We start from the raw sequence: 20,460 nt of genomic DNA, 5'->3' as shown, positions 1-20,460 counted from the left end.
CTTAGTTCTTTTTCAAGATTGTTTTGACAATTCTTTCTAAGTTCTTTGAGTTTCCATATGCATTTTAGGATCAGCTTGTCAGTTTCTGGTAGCAAGCCAGCTGGGATTCTTGTAAGGATTTCATTGAATCTGTAGGTCAATTTGGGGAGTATTGCCATCTTAACAATATTAAAAACTCTTGTCCCACGAACATAAGATGCCTTTCCACTTATTTAGATCTTTTAAAATTAAAAAAAAAGGACGGCTGTGGTGGTTCACGCCTGTAATCCCAACACTTTGGGAGGCCAAGGTAGGCGGATCACCTGAGATCAGGAGTTCAAGACCAGCCTGGCCAACATGGTGAAAACCTGTCTCTACAAAAATTAGCTGGGCGTGGTGACAGCCGCCTGTAATCCCACGTACTTGGGAGGCTGAAGTGGGAGAATCGCTTGAACCCGGGAGGTGGAGGTTGCAGTGAGTCAGGATCACGCCACCGCACTCTAGCCTGGGTGACAGAGCGAGACTCCGTCTCAAAAAATATAATAAATTAGATTTTAAAAAAAAGTTTCATAGTTTTCAGAGTGAGAGTTGTTTAGTTTTCTTTTTAATTGCGGTAAAAATATATAAAAATTTGCCACTTTAACTGTGTTGTTTTTTTTTTTTTGAGATGGAGTCTTGCGCTATCACCTAGGCTAGAGTGCAGTGGCGCAGTCTTGGCTTACTACAACCTCTGCCTCGAAAGTTCAAGCGATTCTCCTGCCTCAGCCTCCCAAGTAGCTGGGATTACAGGCACTCGCGACCACACCCGGCTAATTTTTGTATTTTTAGTACAGACGAGGTTCCACCATGTTGGCCAGGCTGGTCTCAAACTCTTGACCTCAGGCGATCCAACCACCTCAGCCTCCCAAAGTGTTGGGATACAGGTGCGAGCCACCACGCCTGGCCACTTTATCTATTTTTAAGTGTTCAATTCAGTGGCATTGATTACATTCACACTGCAGGGTAAGAGTTTCTTAAATTTATTCCTGAGGTAAATTGATTTTTATATATTGATCTTATAGCCTGCAAAATTGCTGAACTTTTAAATTAGTTTTAATAGCTTTTTTAATGAATTCCTTAGGATTTTTACATTAAAAAATCATATAAATTTTATATATAAAATTATCTCTGAATGCAGATAGTTTTGCTTCTTCCTTTTCAACTTGGATACCTTTTATTTTCTTTTTGTTGCCTACTTGCCCTGCCTAGTACCTTCAGTACAGTGTGGAGTGGAAATAGCACTAGTGGGCGTTCTTGTCTTTCTTCTGACCTTAGGGAGAGAGCATGTAACCTTCACCATTAAGTATGGCATTAGCTGTGGGTTTTCATAAATGCCCCTTTTCAGGTTGAGAACGTTTCCTTCTATTTCTAGTTTGTTAAGTTTTTGCCATGAAAAAGGGTGTTGGACTTTGTTGTGATTTTTCTGCATCCATTGAGATACTTGTGTGACTCATTTTTTTCTGTTGATATGGTGTATTGCATTAATTGGTTTTTGTTTGTTGAACCAACCTTACATTCCTGGGATAAATCCCGCTTGATCATGGTATATAATTCTTTCTCCATGTTGGTGAATTTAGTTTGCTAGTATTGTATTTTGTTGAAGATTTTTGCATCTGTATTCAGAAGGGAAATTGAGTCTAGTTTTCTTTCCTCGTGTGTCGTTTTGTTTGTTTGTTTGGTATCAAGGTAATACAGGCCTTATAGAATGATTTAGGAAGGGTTCTCCTTTTTCTGGATGAGTTTGTGAAGAATTGGTAATAACTCTTACTTAAATGTTTGGTAGATGCACCTGTGAAGCTATCCAGCTTTCTTTGTGTGTTTTGGATTGCTAGTTCAATCTTTGTACCTGTTGTAGATCTATTAACATTTTCTCCTCAAGAGTCAATTTTGGTAGTTTGTGTCTTTTTATAAATTTGTCCATTTCACTTAGATTATCTAATTTGTTGGCATACGATTGTTCATAGTTTTTCTTAATAATCTTTATTTCTATTAATGTCAGTAGTAATGTCCCTTCTCTTATTTCCATCCTAGCAATTTGAGTTGCTGCTTTTTTTTTTCTTCGTCAATCTCAAAAAAGGGTTAAAATTGTACATTTTATGTTACATATATTTTACCATAATAAAAGGTAACTGTAGCCTGTAATCCCAGTACTTTGGGAGGCTGAGGTGGGTGAATCGCTTAAGTCCAGGAGTTCAAGACCAGCCTGGGCAACATAGTGAGACCCCGTCTCTACAAAAAAAAAAAAAAAAACAGAAAAATCAGCTGGGCATGGTGGTGCTCACCTGTAGTCTCAGCTACTCAGCAGGCTGAGGTGGAAGGATTGCTTGAACCCAGGAAGTGGAGTTTGCAGTAAGCTGAGATCACGCCACTGAATTTCAGCCTGGGAACAGGGTGACACTGTGTCTCAAAAAATAAAAAGTAATTGTAAGTAAGAGTACTTGAGATCCATCCACGTGATTGGGAATAGCCGCAGCTTAGTTCCTTGTGGTTATTGTGTAGTGTGCACTGTATTCTCATCCCTCTCTTTATCTCTCCACTCCTGATGGACATCTGGGTTGCCCGCTTTGGGGCTATTAATGAGTGCTGTGACCAGAAGCTGTTTTGGTTTTTAAAATCGTTTTTTTTTTTTTGAGATGGAGTCTCGCTCTGTTGTCCAGGCTAGAGTGCAGTGGCGCAATCTCGGCTCACTGCAAGCGCCGCCGCCTCCCCGGTTCACACTGTTCTCCTGCCTCAGCCTCCCGAGTAGCTGGGACTACAGGTGCCCACCACCACGCCCAGCTAATTTTTGTATTTTTAGTAGAGATGGGGTTTCACCATGTTTACCAGGATGGTCTTGATCTCTTGACCTCGTGATCCGCCCACCTCGGCCTCCCAGAGTGCTGGAATTACAGGCACGAGCCACTGCGCCTGGCCAGTTTTTAAAATTCTTTCAAAACCTCTCCAGATAGCTCTTGGGCCACCTCCCTTAGCTTTGGGCTTTACAAACGTCCTTGGAGGGTGGTCGTAGGTCAGCTGAGGTGCAGTTTTCTGTGATTTGGGATTGCCTCTTATACCATGTATTTGAAAGTATCAGAATACCAATCACAAAAAGTGCGTTCAGCAAGTACTATTTTAATTTTAATTTTTTTTTTAATTATGAAAATAAGCCTGAGCAACATAGCAAGATCCCAGTTCTACAAATTATACAAAAATTAACTGGGCATGGTGGTGCACACCTGTAGTCCTGGCTGCTTGGGAGGCTGAGATGGGAGGATTGCTTGAGCCTGGGGAGGTCGAAGCTGCAGTGAGCTGTGATTGTGCCACTGCACTCCAGCCTGGGTGACAGAGTGAGACCCTGTCTAAAAGAAAAAGAAAAGTGTGCTCATGATAAAATAAATTCAAGCAGTACAAGAAGTATGCCATGAAGAGTGAAAGTCTTCCCCGAAGTTATTGTAATTGTCTTGCCTTTTTATTTTAAAGCATATTCTAGTCTTTTTCCATTAAAATTGAATGTTACTTTGAAAGATTGTTTTAAATATTAAAAATCAATTTTGATTAGTCTAAAAGTCTGAGACGGCCAGACGTGGTGGTTCACACCTATAAGAGGCGGGCAGATTGCCTGAATCCAGCCTGGGCAGCATGGCGAAACCCTGTCTCTATAAAAAACACAAAAATTAGCTGGACATGGTGGTGTGGGCCTGTGTCCTACCTACTCAGGAGGCTGAGGCAGGAGAATTGCTTGAGCCTGGGAGGTCGAGGCTGCAGTGAACCATGATTGTGTCACCGTACTCCAGCCTGGGTGACAGAGCCAGACTTTATCTCAGTAAATAATTAAATAAAATAAGAAGTCAAGACTTTTAATGAGAAGTTAATGTTGAAATATGGTTGTTGCATGTATCAAGAGAACTGTGATTTTTGTCTTTCTCTATTTTTTATTGTTTATATTGACATACATACTATAGAATCGTATGTGCATTCCCAGAATAAAACACACTTAGCCATGACATTTTATTCTCTGACTGCACAGTTGAGCCTGTCGTATGCACGTTTTTTTATTTTTTTAAATTTGTATTTCCAAATGAGGAGTAGTCTGTAGATAGTCTGTGGTTTTAACTTGTATATGTTATCTATGGAATATTTTGGTGTCAGAATTACTGTAGTTTTAGGAAAAATTATGAAGCTTTCAGTCTTCTGTTCAAAAATATTTTATTTTATTTTTATTTTTGGAACAGAAGTACAGTGGCATAATCACGGCTCACTGCAGCGTTGACCTCCTGGGCTCAGGTGATCCTCCCACCTCAGCATCCCCAGTAGCTTGGACTCCAGGTACGCGCCACCACACTTGGCTAATTTTTGTATTTTTGTACAGATGAGGTTTCGCTATGTTACCCAGGTTGCTTTCGAACTCCTGAGCTCAAGCGATCTCCTGCCTTGGCCTTCCAAAGTGGTAGTGTATTACAGGTGTGCGCCTGGCCTTACTTTATTATTTTATTTTATTTTATTTTATTTTTATTTATTTTATTTTATTTTATTTTTTATTTTTGAGAGAGAGTCTCGCTCTGTTGCCCAGGCTGGAATGCAGTGGCACAATCTCTGCTCACTGCAAGCTCCGCCTCCTGGGTTCATGCCATTCTCCTGCCTCAGCTTCCCAAGCAGCTGGAACTACAGGCGGCTGCCACCACATCTGGCTAATTTTGTTGTATTTTTTGAAGAGACGGGGTTTCACCTTGTTAGCCAGGATGGTCTCAATCTCCTGACCTCGTGATCCGCCCGCCTTGGCCTCCCTAACTGCTGGGATTACAGGTGTGAGCCACCGCGCCTGGCTGCCTGGCCTTATTTTTAGTATTTTGTAGAGTGGAGGTCTTACCGTGTTGCCCAGGCTGGTCTCCAATTCCTGGGCTCAAGTGCTCCTCCTGCCTGGCAGGCCTCCCAAAGTGCTGGAATTGTAGGTGTAAATCACCATGCCTGACCCCTGAAAAATATTTTAGAGAGTGAAATTTTAAAGTATTCATTTATAAAACCACTTGAGCTGGACGTGGTGGCTCACGCCTGTAATCCCAGCACTCTGGGAGGCCAAGGCAGGTGGATCACCTGAGATCGGGAGTTCGAGACCAGCCTGACCAACATGGGGAAACCGCGTCTCTACTAAAAATACAAAATTAGCTGGGCATGGTGGCGCATGCCTGTAGTCCCAGCTACTTGGGAGACTGAGGCAGGAGAATTGCTTGAACCTGGGTGGCGGAAGTTATGGTGAGCTGAGGTTCACCATTGCACTCCAGCCTGGGCAACAAAAGCGAAACTCCGTCTTAAAAACAAAAAGTATAGAATTAATTGCTAGTTGCCCCTATTGAATGGTGGTATTTTTGAATACTGCTAGATCCTCAGTTGATCAGATTTTATAGTTTTTCTCCAATAGTATTTTAATAATAATTGGTTTGTAATATAAATAAAAACGTTGTTTAATATTAAGGAAAGAAACTTTAAAAATCCAGGCTATTTTGAATTAGTTTTAATTTCATAGTCTCCTCTACATCCCTTTTTTTTTTTTTTTTTTTTTTTTGTTGAGACAGAGTCTCGCTTTGTCACCCAGACTGGAGTGCAGTGGCCAGATCTCAGCTCACTGCAAGCTCCGCCTCCCGGGTTCACGCCATTCTCCTGCCTCAGCCTCCCGAGTAGCTGGGACTACAGATGCCCGCCACCTTGCCCGGCTAGGTTTTTGTATTTTTTAGTAGAGACGGGGTTTCACCATGGTAGCCAGGATGGTCTCAATCTCCTGACCTCGTGATCCGCCCGTCTCGGCCTCCCAAAGTGCTGGGATTACAGGCTTGAGCCACCATGCCCGGCCCCCCCTTTTTTTTTTTTGAAATGGAGTCTCACTCTGTCACCCAGGCTGGAGTGCAGTGGCACAATCTCAGCTTACTGCAACCTCCGCCTCCCAGGTTCAAGGGATTCTCCTGCCTCAGCCTCTCAAGTAGCTGGGATTATAGATGTGTATCATCATGCCTGGCTAATTTTGTATTTTCAGTAGAGACGGGGTTTCACCATGTTGGCCAGGTTGGTCTCGAACTCCTGACCTCAGGTAATGTGATCCACCTGCCTCGGCCTCCCAAAGTGTTGGGATTACAGGCATGAACCTCCATGCCCAGCCTCAACATCCCTTTTCTTAACAGTTTGTTTCCCGGCTATGGTAATTCCTGTCATCGATTGTATTGCAAGTTTAATGATGTTTAAAATACTGCATTTATAATTTGAGAGAAATATTCTCAGTAAAATGAACGTTAATGTTTTCATTTTTACTGTTTTTTAAATGTGTATTTTTTAAATGGGATAAGGTCTCACTATTTTGCCCAGGTTCATCTCAAACTCCTGGCCTCAAAGGATCCTCTCACGCAGCCTCCCAAAATGCTGGGAATAGCCATGAGCCATCACACCTGGCCTTAAATGTTTTTAAAAATAACGTTTGGTATGGACAATTTTAACTGTTTCTTGTTTGTCCTACAGCGTTCTCCAGTACCACATTTGAAAGGAAGACTTAGATAAACATTTTAACAGTAAGAGAGTCGCCACCATAGACTTTTTGAAAGTCCAGTCAGTCCAAAGGGCCTGCATCAGTCAGATGCAGGAGATGGAGACAGATATGTTAGGCTGGATCCTGAAGCCGTTCGCCATGGCAGCTTTGTAGAATCCGCACAGAAGTTTTACCAGCTCATAAAACTGCTTTATGACCCAGAAGGAATGCCAGCAATAAAACAAATGCACTCATGGCAAATATACCAGGCGTGGGGCTGATTTTCCTGCGGCGATGCACTTGCAGTGAGGAAACTGCTGTGTGATTTGGGACAGGAGCTTGTAGTGGTTTGGATTCAATCTTCCTGTTTTGAGTATTTGTAAAAGGAAACTAATTTTTCGGAAACTTCTAGCCAGTATCCCATGTCACTCAGCCATCCTCTATTTAGGTATTATTGAAAATAGTGATGAGCTCATGTATTAAACTATCATTCTTCCTTTTTTGGAGTATCGTGAGTTTTTCATATGGAGGTATTTTTATTTGTGTAATGAGTATTAATAAAAGTGATAGTAATTGGTAATATTTTCTATTCAAATTTCAAAGTTTAAAATTTCAAATAGGAAATTTCAAATACATTTAGAAGTAGAGCAGCCATGCATGGTGGCTCACACCTGTAATCCCAGCACTTTGGGAGGCCGAGGCAGGTGGATCACGAGGTCAGGAGATCGAGACCATCCTGGCTAACACAGTGAAACCCCGTCTCTACTAAAAATACAAAAAAATTAGCTGGGCATGGTGGCAGGTGCCTGTAGTCCCAGCCGCTCAGAGGCTGAGGCAGGAGAATGGTGTGAACCCGGGAGGAGGAGTTTGCAGTGAGCCAGTCGTGCCACTGCACTCCAGCCTGGGCGACAGAGTGAGACTACATCTCAAAGCAAACAAAACAAAACAAAACAAAAAAGTAGAGCATATAGAATAATGAACGCGCAGTTTCAACAGTTATCAACTCACAGTCAGTTGTATTTCACTTTTATCCCCTTTCCCCAAAAAGGATTTTTTTAGGAAAATCCCAGAAATCTGTCATCTCATTTGTAAATATTTCAGTATGTGCCTCAAGAAGATGAGAGTTTTCTTTAAAAACATAGCCATAATAATATGACACTGAAAAAAATAGCAGTAATTTCTCAATATCATAAGATAGTCATTGTTTAAATTTCCTTTTTTTGTTTTTTTTTGAGAAGGAGTCTCGCTCTGTTGCCCAGGCTGGAGTGCAGCGGCACGATCTCGGCTCACTTCAAGCTCTGCCTCCTGGGTTCATGCCATTGTCCTGCCTCAGCCTCCCGTGTAGCTGGGACTACCGGTGCCCGCCACCACACCCAGCTAATTTTTTGTATTTTTAGTAGAGACGGGATTTCACTGTGTTAGCCAGGATGGTCTCCATCTCCTGACCTTGTAATCTGCCCGCCTCGGCCTCTCAAAGTGCTGGGATTACAGGCGTGAGCCACCGCGCCCGGCCTAAATTTATTTATTTATTTATTTATTATTATTTTTTTTAAAGTGGATTCGTGGCTGGACGCGGTGGCTCATGCCTGTAATCCCAGCACTTTGGGAGGCCGAGGCAGGTGGATCATCAGGAGTTAGAGACCAGCCTGGGTAACATGATGAAACTCCATCTCTACTAAAATATAAAAATTAGCCTGACACGGTGCCCCATGCCTGTAATCTCAGCTACTTGGGAAGGCTGAGATGGGAGAATCGCTTGAACCCGGGAGGTGGAGGTTGCGGTGAGCCAAGATCACACCTGTGCGCTCCAGACTGGGCGACAGAGCGACTCCGTCTCAAAAAAAAAAAAAAAAAAAAAAAAAAAAAAGTGGATTTGTTTTACAGGTACCTGCCCGTGGCATTTGGATTGTACACCTCCTTAATCTCTTTTAATCTGTAAGCTCTTTCTCCCTCCTTTTTTTTTTTTTTTTGTTCGCAGTTTATTTGTGGAAGAATCAGGGTATTTGTCCTGTCCTGTTCAAAAGTTTTAACCGGTTTCTAGTGTTTTCCTAGCTGGACAAATTTGGCATTTGACAGATCATTCCTATACTGTTGGCCCAGTATATTTTGTGAGAAATAAACTATTTGGGGGCTCAATTGATGTAAAAAAAAAAAATAGGCATTTCTGATTTCATTTCAGATGTTGCAGTGGTAAAGTATATTCCAGTCAGGAGCTGGTGAGGCCTGAGGCCCAAGCGTGCACCCACACAGGGGTGCAGGAGGCTGAGAAGTGCGTTATCGCCTCCCTTCTCCTTGGTCCTCATGGTGGGCATGAGAGGCTGGATCTGTCTCTCTGAGACAGCAGAGGGGGACAAGGAGAAGTGAACGAAATGTTCTCCAGGCCTTCATAATCAGAAACACCTGCCGCTGCCGTGCGGCCACAAGGCTGGTTGCCTGGTGCTCTCAGCTCCCTGTGCTGCTTACCGGGTGAGGATGCCCTGGGCTTGTGGCATTTTTCTTAAAAAAAAAAAATAATAATAATAATATAATAATAATAGAACGCAGGTCTTATAGTAGTTGTTCACTGGAGACACTTTGGAGTTGACAATTAGTGAGGACTCAGCTTTTTAAAATGTGATCTTAAGCTTTTTGATTTTTTAATTGAAGTTCAGAAAAATTAGTTGATACTTGTCCATCCATGTTGAGTGATGCTGTGGTCTCTGGTACGTCAGCTTTTTAATTTGTTTCCGGAATCCAGCTCTTAGAAGCCAGACGGGTTGGGCATTCTACCTGCAAATCAGGCTGAACAGAGGCTGGGCCTTGGCGCTGTTGGGAGCTCCAGGCACTTCCTGCTGAGAGCCTTAGGGAAAGGCCTGCGTGTGGGTGCCTGTAGAGAAATACCAAGTTCCTCCGAAATCGGAAATCGCCAGATATTCTGGAAAAGTACAGTTTTCATAATCAAATAAACCCTGGTAGTATCAGTCTTGTATTTTTACTGCAGCGTTTGTTTACGGAGAAGCATTTTTGACAGCTCTTGTAGCTTATGAAAGGAAATGCAGACCGCACAAAGCTAGATGTCCTTTTGCAAAATGTTACACTTTCGCTGACCTTGCCGTAAAGTTTTATTGATTATTTGGAAAGCCCTTTCGTTTGTTGATTTCGTTTGTCTCATCTCGAGGCATCTGGTGAAAAGGGTAATTTTCCTGGCTTACCAATTACTTTCATGAAATCAGAGTGAACATTTTCAGGTCTTGTGTGAAAACATCCTTCCTTCCTGTTTATTACTGCGTTTCCGTGGGGATGGTGAGCCAAAGACGACAGTACAGGAGCGTACTGGCCGTCTTTCTCTGCTTGGTATCTGGGTCGTGTTCTTTTTTGATTTCATTTCCTTCATGCTGGCATTTTTATAATACTGAAAAATACCAGCATAAAGAAATTTTTTTAATTAAAAAAGTAACTCAGAAATGCTTAGGTTCAGTTGGACATGTGACATATTTGAGGTGGGTAGTCTGGCACCCAATCTGAACACTATTCTGTGTGTGTGTGTAGAGACAGGGTCTCACTGTGTCACCCACGCTGGAGTGCAGTGGCTCAATCTTGCCTCACTGCAGTTTCCACCTCCTGAGCTTCAGCCATCCTCCTGTCTCAGCCTCTCGAGTAGCTGGGACTATAGGTGCACGCCACCACACTGGCCTAATTTTTGTGGATTTTTTTGTAGAGATGGGGTTTTGCCATGTTGCCTAGGCTGGTCTGGAACATCTAGGCATAAGTGATCCACCCGTCTCAGGTCCCAAAGTGCCAGGATTACAGGTGTGAGCTAGCTGTGAACACTTTTTTTTTTGTTTGTTTTGAGATGGAGTCTCACTTTGTCACTCAGGCTGGAGTGCAGTGATGGGTTCTGGGCTCACTGCAACCTCCACCTCCCAGGTTGAAGTGATCCTCCTGCCTCAGCTGCCCAAGTAGCTGGGGCTACAGGCATGCACCACCACACTTAGCTAATTTTTATACTTTTAGCAGAGATGGGGTTTCACCATGTTGGCCAGGCTGGTCTTGATCTCCTGACCTCAGGTGATCCACACGCCTTGGTCTCACAAAGTGCTGAGATTACAGGTGTAAGCCACTGTGCCTGGCCACTTGAACACATTTAATTGTTGAGGCTGAAATAAATAGCATTTAAAATGAGTGAAGCCATTGAAGCCATTGTTATCCAAACTATGCTCCTCAAACTTTCTTTGCCTCTTTTTTAAAAGAACCAGATTCTTTTAAACATTCTTAAATGTTTTAAATAGAGGTACCATTTCCACCTTAAACTTCATGGCCATGAGAGGGCTTTGATACCATGCTGGGCATGCCCCATGGAGATGGGCGACCACCGGTCACTCCTGTCGGGCAAGGTGAGGCAGGGCCAGCCACTCCACACTTCTCTGTTCAGGAAGGAAAGTGAGTGCCTCACTCTGAGGGCAGCTGGCTTGGTGGCCCTTCTTCTGGTTCAGGAGCAACCACCCTGAGAGCCAGTTAGGCACTGGGAGGGCTGGAGTTGCTGGCTGGAGAGCCCCTCAGGTGCTGGGAGGGCTGGAGTTGCTGGGTGGATTGCCAATCCTGTTTTGAATATTGCTTCCCGCTCACATGCATGTCTAGCCACTGAGGGCTCCAATCTAGCATTTCTGTGTTTCTTTTTGGAGATGGAGTCTCGCTGTGTCGCCAGGCTGGAATGCAATGGCGCGATCTCAGCTCACTGCAACCTCCACCTCCCGGGTTCAAGCGATTCTCCTGACTCAGCCTCCGGAGTAGCTGGGACTACAGGCGTCCGCCACCATGCCCAGCTAATTTTTTTTTTTTTTTTTTTTCATTTTTAGTAGAGACAGGGTTTCACCATAGTGGCCAGGATGCTCTCGATCTCTTGACCTCGTGATCTGCCAGCCTCAGCCTCCCAAAGTGCTGGGATTACAGGCGTGAGCCACCGCGCCTGGCCAGTCTAGCATTTCTTTAGCCTTACTTGTCTGGCGCTGGATTATGTCCTAGAAGGTTCATATAATTAGCAACAGTATTTTTCCTTCCAGAGACATACTTACTCGTCATGCAGAAATGCAGAGTCAATCTCTAAATAAGGTAAAAGCTTGAAAGAATTTTGGGTAAGAGAAAATTTCCCATAAATTTTTACTTTTATGCTTTTTTTCTTTAACACTGTAGTATTCCTGACATATTGACTATTCAATTTAGAAAGATTGGCAGTTGGACTCAGATAATTCAGTATTTGGCTCTGGACAGTTGTTAAGAACCCTGCTGAAAATGGTTTGTATGCAGAAGGTTTCAGCAGCTCAGATTGCCTCGCTGATCTCAGGATGTATGCTAGGATGAAAAAAAGTCCCTGGCATGAACTTGCTTTTCTTGTCAGTAGTGTTTTCCAGCTGAGTGAGTTTAAAAATAATAAAAGATAAAATACAAATAAATAACAGCCCTATTAAGGGAGAATTGCATGTACTTGTATTTAGATAGAAGAGTATGCTCTGGATGTCCAGGTCATGGGCACAGAATACAGGAGGAGGCAGGCGACATAGGAAGAGCCTTCTGGAAGCCATGGGTTTCTTTTCACTCACGTGCACCTGCTGAGTGCCAGCCACTGCGAGCTGCCCTGCAGCCAGGTGTGTTCCTGGGAGGGGCTTCTGTGCTGTTTCTGTGGGAAAGGGGAAGCCTAGCATGTCTTCTGTGATCACAAAACGATTAGGCTGGCTCTGTGTGCTGGGGCTGTCTCAGAGCCTGGCACTGCTCCTTGTCAACATCCACTGTCACATTCACCCACAGTTTGGGATTATCCTTAATTTACCCACAAGGAAACTGGAGTTCACGCTCAGTAGTTTGCAACACAGTGGGGCAGTGAAGTCTAAACTCAGGTGCTTACTCTCAGCCACAACGTCTTGCTTCGTTTCAGGAATATTTTAAAATATCTTTAATACCTTTTGAATAAATTAATGAATCACACACCCGAGTAGTCTCTGTTGTGACACCATTATGTGTGGTGCACACTGTTGTGACCCATATCACAGATTTGTTGTGCTTGTTTTTTTATTATTATTTTATTTTTTTATTTTTGAGAAGGAGTCTTGCTCTGTCACACAGGCTGGAGTGCAGTGGCACAATCTCGGCTTATCGCAGCCTCTGCCTCCCAGGTTCAAGCAATTCTCCTGCCTCAGCCTCCCAAGCAGCTAGGACTACAGGTGCGCACTACCACACCTGGCTAACTTTTGTATTTTTATTAGAGATGGGGTTTCACCATGTTGGCCAGGCTGGTCTGGAACTCCTGACCTCAGGTGATCTACCCGCCTTGTCCTCCCAAAGTGCTGGGATTACAGGCGTGATCCACCACGCCCAGCCTGTTGATTTAAGTGTATGATTTATTGGTTTTTACTCTATTCACACACTTGTGCAACTCTCACCACTGTCTAATTCTAGAGCATTTTCATCGCCCCTGAGAGAAACCCTGTACCCATTAGCAGTACTTACCGTTACCTCTCCCCAGCCCCTGGCAACCGCTAATCTACTTTTTTTCTCTATGGATTTGCCTATTCTGGACATTTTATATAAATGGAATCACACTATACGTAGTCTTTTGTAATTGGCCCCCTTCATTTAATATAGTGTTTTCAAGGTTCATCCATGTTGTATTAATTGTTATTTAATTACTTTCTCTGGCCGAATAATAGTATTCCATTGTGTAGGTAGACCACATTTTGTTTTTTTAGCTATCAGTTGATGGACATTTTGGTTTTCACTTTTTAACTGTTACAAATGATGCTGCTGTGAATATTCATGTACAAGTTTTTTTATATTTAATTTTTAAAAACCTGGTTCTTAGTAAACATGCAGTGCGCAAGTTTTTGTGCAGAGGTATTTTCATTTCTCCTGTTTATATACCTGGGGTGGAATGAGGGGTCATGTAGTTAGTAACTGTGTTTAGCACTTTGAGGAACTGCCAGGCTACATCAGTCTCACTGGCAGTGTGTAAGACTTCATCTCTCCACCTCATGGCCAACACTTGTTATGATTTGTCTTTTTTATTGTAGCTACCCTAGTGGGTGTGAAGTGAGGTCTCGTTAGTTTTGATTTGCATTTCCCTGATTGCGAATGACATTGAGCATCTTTTCCTGTGCATATCGAGCGTTTGTATTAATATGTCTTTGGCGAAATGATGATTCAGATCCTTTGCCCGTTTTTGAATTGGAATATTTTATGAGTGAGTTGAGAGAGCTTTTTATGTATTCTGGATGTCAGTCCCTTATCAGATATGTGATATTTTATATGCTTCTGTCATTTGTCTTTTCACTTTCTTAATGGGTTCTTTTGAACATTTTTTTGTTCGGGTTTGGTGTTTGTAGTTAAAAAACACAATGGTTTTTATTTTGATGAAGTTTAACTGACCTGTTTTTCATGTTTTACCTGTAAGAATCCATTGCCTAATCCAAGGTCACAAAGATTTACATGTGGTTTTTTTGTTTTGTTTTTTGTTTTGAGACGGAACCTCACTCTTTCATCAGGCTGGAATTCTGTGGCACAATCTCGGCTCACTGCAACCTCCGCCTCCCAGGTTCACACAATTCTCCTGCCTCAGCCTCCCCAGTAGCTGGGACTATAGGCATGTGCCACCACGCCTGGCTAATTTTTGTATTTTTAGTAGAGACAGGGTTACATCATGTTGTCCTGGCTGGTCTTGAACATCTGACCTCAGGTGATCCACCTGCCTCGGCTTCCCAAAGTGCTGGGATTACAGGCATGAGCCATCGTGCCTGGCCCTTTTTTTTTTTTTTTTAATGTGTATTAGTTCATTACATGAATACTACAGATTATCCACTCTTCTGTGAGTGGACATTTGGGTAGTTTGCAGTTTTTGATAATTATGAGTAAAGCTGCTTTGAATGTTCTTGTGTATGTCTTTTCGGTAGACATAACTGCTCATTTCTCTTGGGTGTTCACCTGGGAGGGAATTTCTGGGCCATAGGGTGCACATATGTTAGCCTAAGTGATACAAGTGCAATTGGTACGGGAGGGGGTGGCATATCGGACAGTATGCTTGCGTAATTACAGGAGAGTGAAAGAATTGCTTTCTTGAATTACTAGTTCTCAAGTAGTTTGAAAGACACAGTTCACCTTAAACTAAAACGGTGCTTGCTGCATGGACTGTCAGTTCTTCAGAAGATGGTACTAATCATGACATTAGAAGCAGCTGGTATTTTACTCCGCAGAAAGAAAACTAGACTTTTCTGAATTCACAGCAGTGGCACAAAGAAATTTGGCAATATACTGTCTAATAGATGATGAAGTTAAGAGCAACAAGAAAAATGAGAGGAGTTAATTTTTGCCTCTGGATTTTAAAACTGACACATAAGAAGTCTTATCTGGGGAGTAAAGACAAATAACAAGAGATTAAAAATACCAAACATTTAGACTGGGCCCAGTGGCTAACACCTGTAATCCCAGCACCTTGGGAGGCCAAGGTGGGCAAATCACTTGAGCCCAGGAGTTTGAGACCAGCCTGGGAAACATGGTGAAACCCCATCAAGGCAGAGGTTGTAGTGAGCTGAGTTTGCGCCATTGCACTCCAGCCTGGGCAGCAGAGGGAGACCCTGTCTCAAAAAAATAAAAAAAGGAGGCCGAGACGGGCGGATCACGCGGTCACGAGATTGAGACCATCCTGGCTAACACGGTGAAACTCCGTCTCTACTAAAAAATAAAAAATAAAAAACTAGCCAGGCGAGGTGGCGGGCGCCTGTAGTCCCAGCTACTCGGGAGGCTGAGGCAGGAGAATGGCAGAAAACCCGGGAGGTGGAGCTTGCAGTGAGCTGAGATCGCGCCACTGCACTCCAGCCTGGGCGACAGAGCGAGACTCCGTCTCAAAATAAATAAATAAATAAAATAAATTTAAAAAGATGGCCGGGTGTGGTGGCTAATGCCTGTAATCCCAGCACTTTGGGAGGCCGAGGCGGGCGGATCACAAGGTCAGGAGTTCAAGACCAGCCTGGCCAACATAGTGAAACCCCTGTCTCCACTAAAAATACAAAAATTAGCCAGATGTGGTGGCAGGTGCCTGTAGTCCCAGCTACTTGGGAGACTGAGGCAGGAGAATCACTTGAACCTGGGAGTTGGAGGTTGCCATGTGCCAAGATCGTAACCACTGCACTCCATCCTGGGTGACACAACGAGACTCTTGTTTCAAAAAATAAATAAATAAATATGAAAAAAGAAAAACCAAACATGTATATGAAAATGGGCCTTCTGTTTTCTGTTTGCTTATTTATCAGAATGGGATAATATGTATCCTGCAGGTTTTATTTTATTTTATTTTTATTTTTTTTTTATTTTTCTGAGACAGAGTCTTCGCTCTGTCGCCCAGGCTGGAGTGCAGTGGCGCGATCTCAGCTTACTACAACCTCGGCCTTCCAGGTTCCCGCCATTTTCCTGCCTCAGCCTTCTGAGTAGCTGGGGGACTATAGGCGCCCACCACCATGCCCAGCAATCTTTTTTTTTTTTTTTTGTATTTTTAGTAGAGACAGAGTTTCACTGTGTTAGCCAGGATGGTCTCGATCTCCTGACCTCATGATCCGCCTGCCTTGGCCTCCCAAAGTGCTGGGATCACAGGCATGAGCCACCGCGCCTGGCCTCCTGCAAGTTTTAGAGATGTTAGTATATAACATCCCTGACCCATATATAGATGTTCAGAAAGTGGAAACTGTCATTAGCAATGGGTGGGTTGAATATTTCATCAAATATTTAGGATATAAGAGAATAAAAAACAAATTGAAAGTATTAAAAGATCCTGCCGTCTCATCTCTGTCAAATAGGGAGGACTGTGTTGTACGCTTGAATTAATCCTAAGAGGTTGACAGATATTACATTTAGTTGCTAAAAATTCCCCAAATTTCTAATTACTGAAATTAAGTTGCCCTTCTTTGAACCTTATTTACTGATGCTTTGCAAACTTGTTACTTTCTTACATTTAAAACTCTTCCTCCCTGCTTCTTAATGCCGGGTAGGAAGCATTTAATCACTGTAGATACCATTTAATCACTGCACTTTGTTATGAGGGCTGTGACCACTGTCTTCTAGAAGCGTGTTAGCGAGTCTCGGTCTCAAGGGTGGGGGAGCCAGGAAGAGTAAGTTAGGACGGACTCTGTTACAGAGCTCTAGTGGCCAGAGCATTGGGGCTCCTGTCTGTCCTTCCGCCTCAGTCAAACAGAGGCAAGTCCGAGGCCTTCCGGGAGGAAGATGTGTAGACAGTTCTCTTCCTGGCTGTTCACGTCCTCCTTCCTGTCCTGGCGGTCCCAGCCCGGTTTGGAGTGTGTGGGAGAGCGTCGCTGTGTATGTTTAGGACTGCCCTGGCATTGTACTAGGAAGGAGTGAGGATTCATTCTCACTCTCTCATCCTGCCCCAGTGCAGCCGCCGAGCTCATTTCCTGCGTTCCTGTTCCTGGGGCTGGGGCAGGCATCCCCCATCAGTGCTGCTGGTGTGAAGGGTCCTGCCCAGCTGACATGGGGGCTCCCTCTGGGACCATAGATTTCCCTGCACTGTGTGCTGCCTTTTGTCTTTGAAAATTGATGTGTGTGTGATCTTAAATACCTCTGTTTGGCGAGCTGCAAAATCTGCATATTAGAATGTATCTATTCTGCATATTAGAATATGTATATGTAATATAATACCAGGAGTTGACTTAATAAAAGTGTGTATGTTTATGAATATATTTTCTTTGTCAAAACTGAAGTTTTTACTCGAAAATCAGTTAAAAAAAAGGAAAAAATTCAGAAAAACCAGTGAGTAAAATTATTAATTATTAATTTCTATCAAAGTAAAATTAGGATCAGGTGTAGTGGTTCATGCCTGTAATTCCAACACTTTGGGAGGCTAAGGCGGGGAGATCACTATGTAGCCCAGGAGTTTGAAACCAGCCTGGTTTCAAACATAGCAAGACCCTGTGTCTACAAAAAATTAAAAATTAACCACTGCTGGGCATGGTGGCTCATTCCTGAATCCCAGCACTTTGGGAGGCCAAGGCAGGTGGATCACCTGAGGTGAGGAGTTCGAGACCAGCCTGACCAAGAAGGTGAAACCCATCTCTATAAAAATACAAAAATTAGCCAGGCATGGTAGCAGGCACCTGTAATCCCAGCTACTCGGGAGGCTGAGACAAGAGAATTGCTTGAACCCAGGAGGCAGAGGTTGCAGTGAGCCGAGATTACGCCACTGCACTCCAGCCTGGGTGATGGAGTAAGACTCCATCTCAAAAAACAAAACCAAAAAAAGCCATGTGATAATGTTCACCTGTAGTCTCAGCTGCAAGGGAGACTGAGGTGGGAGAATCATTTGAGCCCAGGAGATCAAGGCTGCAGTGAGTGAGCTGTGATGGTGCCACTGCACTCCAGCCTGGGGACCCCTGCCTCAAAATAAAAGGAAAAAAATAGCTATGTCTGTGGGCTGCTGCTTTTTTCCTGGTGTGGAAATGAACAGTTCTTAAGAGAACGAATGTGGACCGGTGTGGGATCCTGAGGGGGGTGGGTGAGCCCATTCCAAAGAGACACCCCTCTGACTGGGTAGAGCCGCAGATGCAGCAGGCGCCAGTAGTGTTCCTTTCAAGGAATCAGCTGTGTTCTGCAATTGCTTATTGAAGCTCGGGCCATTTATTTTGTCACCCTAGAATTTAATTTATGGTTTATTGTTAGCACTAAAGCCAGTGAAAATGACCTTGTCTACAGCCTCTGTGACCTCTGGGCGATATCCTGCCCCCAACAGCTGGATCAGTTGACAAGTGTGATGTGAGCACCCGTGGAGAGTGGGCCAGCTTTCGCTCTATGCCAGGATGAGTAGTGTTTTTGTTTGTTTTGTTTTGTTTTTTTGGGAGTGGAGTCTCGCTCAGTCACCCAGGCTGGAGTGCAGTGGCGCGGTCTCGGCTCACTGCAAGCTCCGCCTCCTGAGTTCACGCCATTCTCCTGCCTCAGCCTCCAGAGTAGCTGGGACTACAGGTACCTGCCACTACGCCTGGCTAATTTTTTTGTATTTTTAGTAGAGATGGGTTTCACCGTGTTAGCCAGGATGGTCTCCATGTCCTGACCTTGTGATCCGGCTGTCTCGGCCTCCCAAAGTGCTGGGATCACAGGCTTGAGCCACCGCACCTGGCCTGTTTTGTTTTTTAAACAAAACACTTTGGTGAAAATGATTTCAAACATCTCCCAGCGTGGTGGCATGCGCCTGTAGTCCCAGCTACTTGGGAGACTGAGGTGGGAGGATCCATTGAGCCCAGGAGGTTGAGGCTGCAGTGAGCTGTGATCGCACTACTGTGCTCCAGCCTGCTGACAGAGCGAAACTCTGTCTCAAAAACAACAGCAACAAGAACTCTTCAGGGTTCTTTCTTCTGTCTCTACCCCACTTCTCTTGTTCTCAAAAGGCTAATCAGACTTCTGTCCCCTGCCTCCCTCAAAACTGCTGCTTTTGTCAAGGCCACCTATGGTCTTCACGTGGCAAAAGCCAATAGGTCATTCCTGGTGTCATCCGCCTTCCAGGATGGAAGTCCTGGCTTTGTCTGCCCCCTGCTGGCTTCTCTTCCCTGCAGCCCCCTCATGTCGAGGACCCCCAGAATTCAGTCCTCGGCCCCTCCCCTGTCTCTGCTGATTTCCTGGTGATCTCATCCAATACCAACTGTACACTGGGCACCTTGGGCTTCTCTGGAACCGCATCACCTGTCCAGTTGCTTCCCTGCCACTCAGCCCACCAGCCTCTGTCAGCCTTCCCATGCAGGCAGCTCCAGCGTCCTAGTGCTCAGCCAGTGCTCTGTGCGAGTATCACCCTGCACGCCCCATCCAGCAGGGAATCGGCTCGTCTCACTTTCAGGAACAGCCAGATCTCACCACTGCCTCTGGCCAGACTCTGTCGCCTGTACCACACGACACCTGCTCTGCCCCATGCCGCTCCTCAGGTTTTCTCAGACTCAGTCTGTGTCTCACTTGTCTTTTGTGTCCTTTTTTTTTTTTTTTTTTTTTATCTTTTAGAAATATTTATTTGTGATAGAAATACCGTCTTGTGTGTCTTAATGTTCTTTTTCTTTTTTCTTTTTTTTTTTTTTGGAGATGGGGTCTTGCTGTGTCACCCAGGCTGGAATGCATGGCGCAATCTCGGCTCACTGCAACCTCCACCTCCTGGGTTCAAGCAATTCTCCTGCCTGAGCCTCCCGAATAGCTGGGACTACAGGTGCACGCCATCATGCCCAGCTAATTTTTGTACTTCTGGTAGAGATGGGGTTTCACCATGTTGGCCAGGATGGTCTCGATCTCTTAACCTCGTGATCTGCCCACCTCGGCCTCCCAAAGTGCTGGGATTACAGGTGTGAGCCACCTGGAGGCTGAAGCAGGAGAATGGCCTGAACCCGGGAGGCAGAGCTTGAAGTGAACCGAGATCGCACCACTGCACTCCAGCCTGGGCGACAGAGCAAGACTCTGTTTTTTTTTTAAAAAAAAAAAAAAAAAAAAAAAAAGAGGGCTTGTTGGAAGAGTCACTTTTCTTTTCTTTTAAATTAAATTAAATTAAATTTTATTTTATTTTAGAGACGGAGTCTCGCCTTGTCGCACAGGCTGGAGTGCAGTAGCGCGATCTTGGCTCACTGCAAACTCCACCCCCTAGGTTCACGCCATTCTCCTGCCTCAGCCTCCCGAGTAGCTGGGACTACAGGCGCCCACCACCACGCCCGGCTAATTTTTTGTATTTTTAGTAGAGACGGGGTTTCACCATGTTAGCCAGGATGATCTCGATCTCCTGACCTCGTGATCCGCCCACCTCAGCCTCCCAAAGTGCTGGGATTACAGGCGTGAGCCACCGCGCGCGGCCTAGGAAGAGTCACTTTTCTCAGGCTCATGATTCCTGATGAGAGGGGCCTGTGGCTGGCTCCTTGTGAAGGCAGTGTTCTGACATCTTACAAAAGAGCTTAGTTATTGTGAAACAA

The 20,460-nt window shown here is 44.3% G+C and overlaps 1 protein-coding gene and 1 pseudogene across 2 annotated transcripts in view; one reads left to right on the top strand and one right to left on the bottom strand.

The window, feature by feature from the left end:
• The window catches only part of CDC42BPB (CDC42 binding protein kinase beta), a 129,387-nt gene that overhangs the window by 16,788 nt on the left and 92,139 nt on the right, over positions 1 to 20,460 (top strand). The gene's annotated exons all lie outside the window — the stretch shown is intronic.
• The window catches only part of LOC103229746 (large ribosomal subunit protein eL13-like), a 28,077-nt pseudogene that overhangs the window by 2,422 nt on the left and 5,195 nt on the right, over positions 1 to 20,460 (bottom strand).

This window comes from Chlorocebus sabaeus, chromosome 24 (genome assembly GCF_047675955.1).
Source record: "Chlorocebus sabaeus isolate Y175 chromosome 24, mChlSab1.0.hap1, whole genome shotgun sequence".
Classification (NCBI taxonomy): domain Eukaryota; kingdom Metazoa; phylum Chordata; class Mammalia; order Primates; family Cercopithecidae; genus Chlorocebus; species Chlorocebus sabaeus.
The sequence above is the reverse complement of the archived record's forward strand: the minus strand, read 5'-3'. Positions and strand labels throughout refer to the sequence as shown.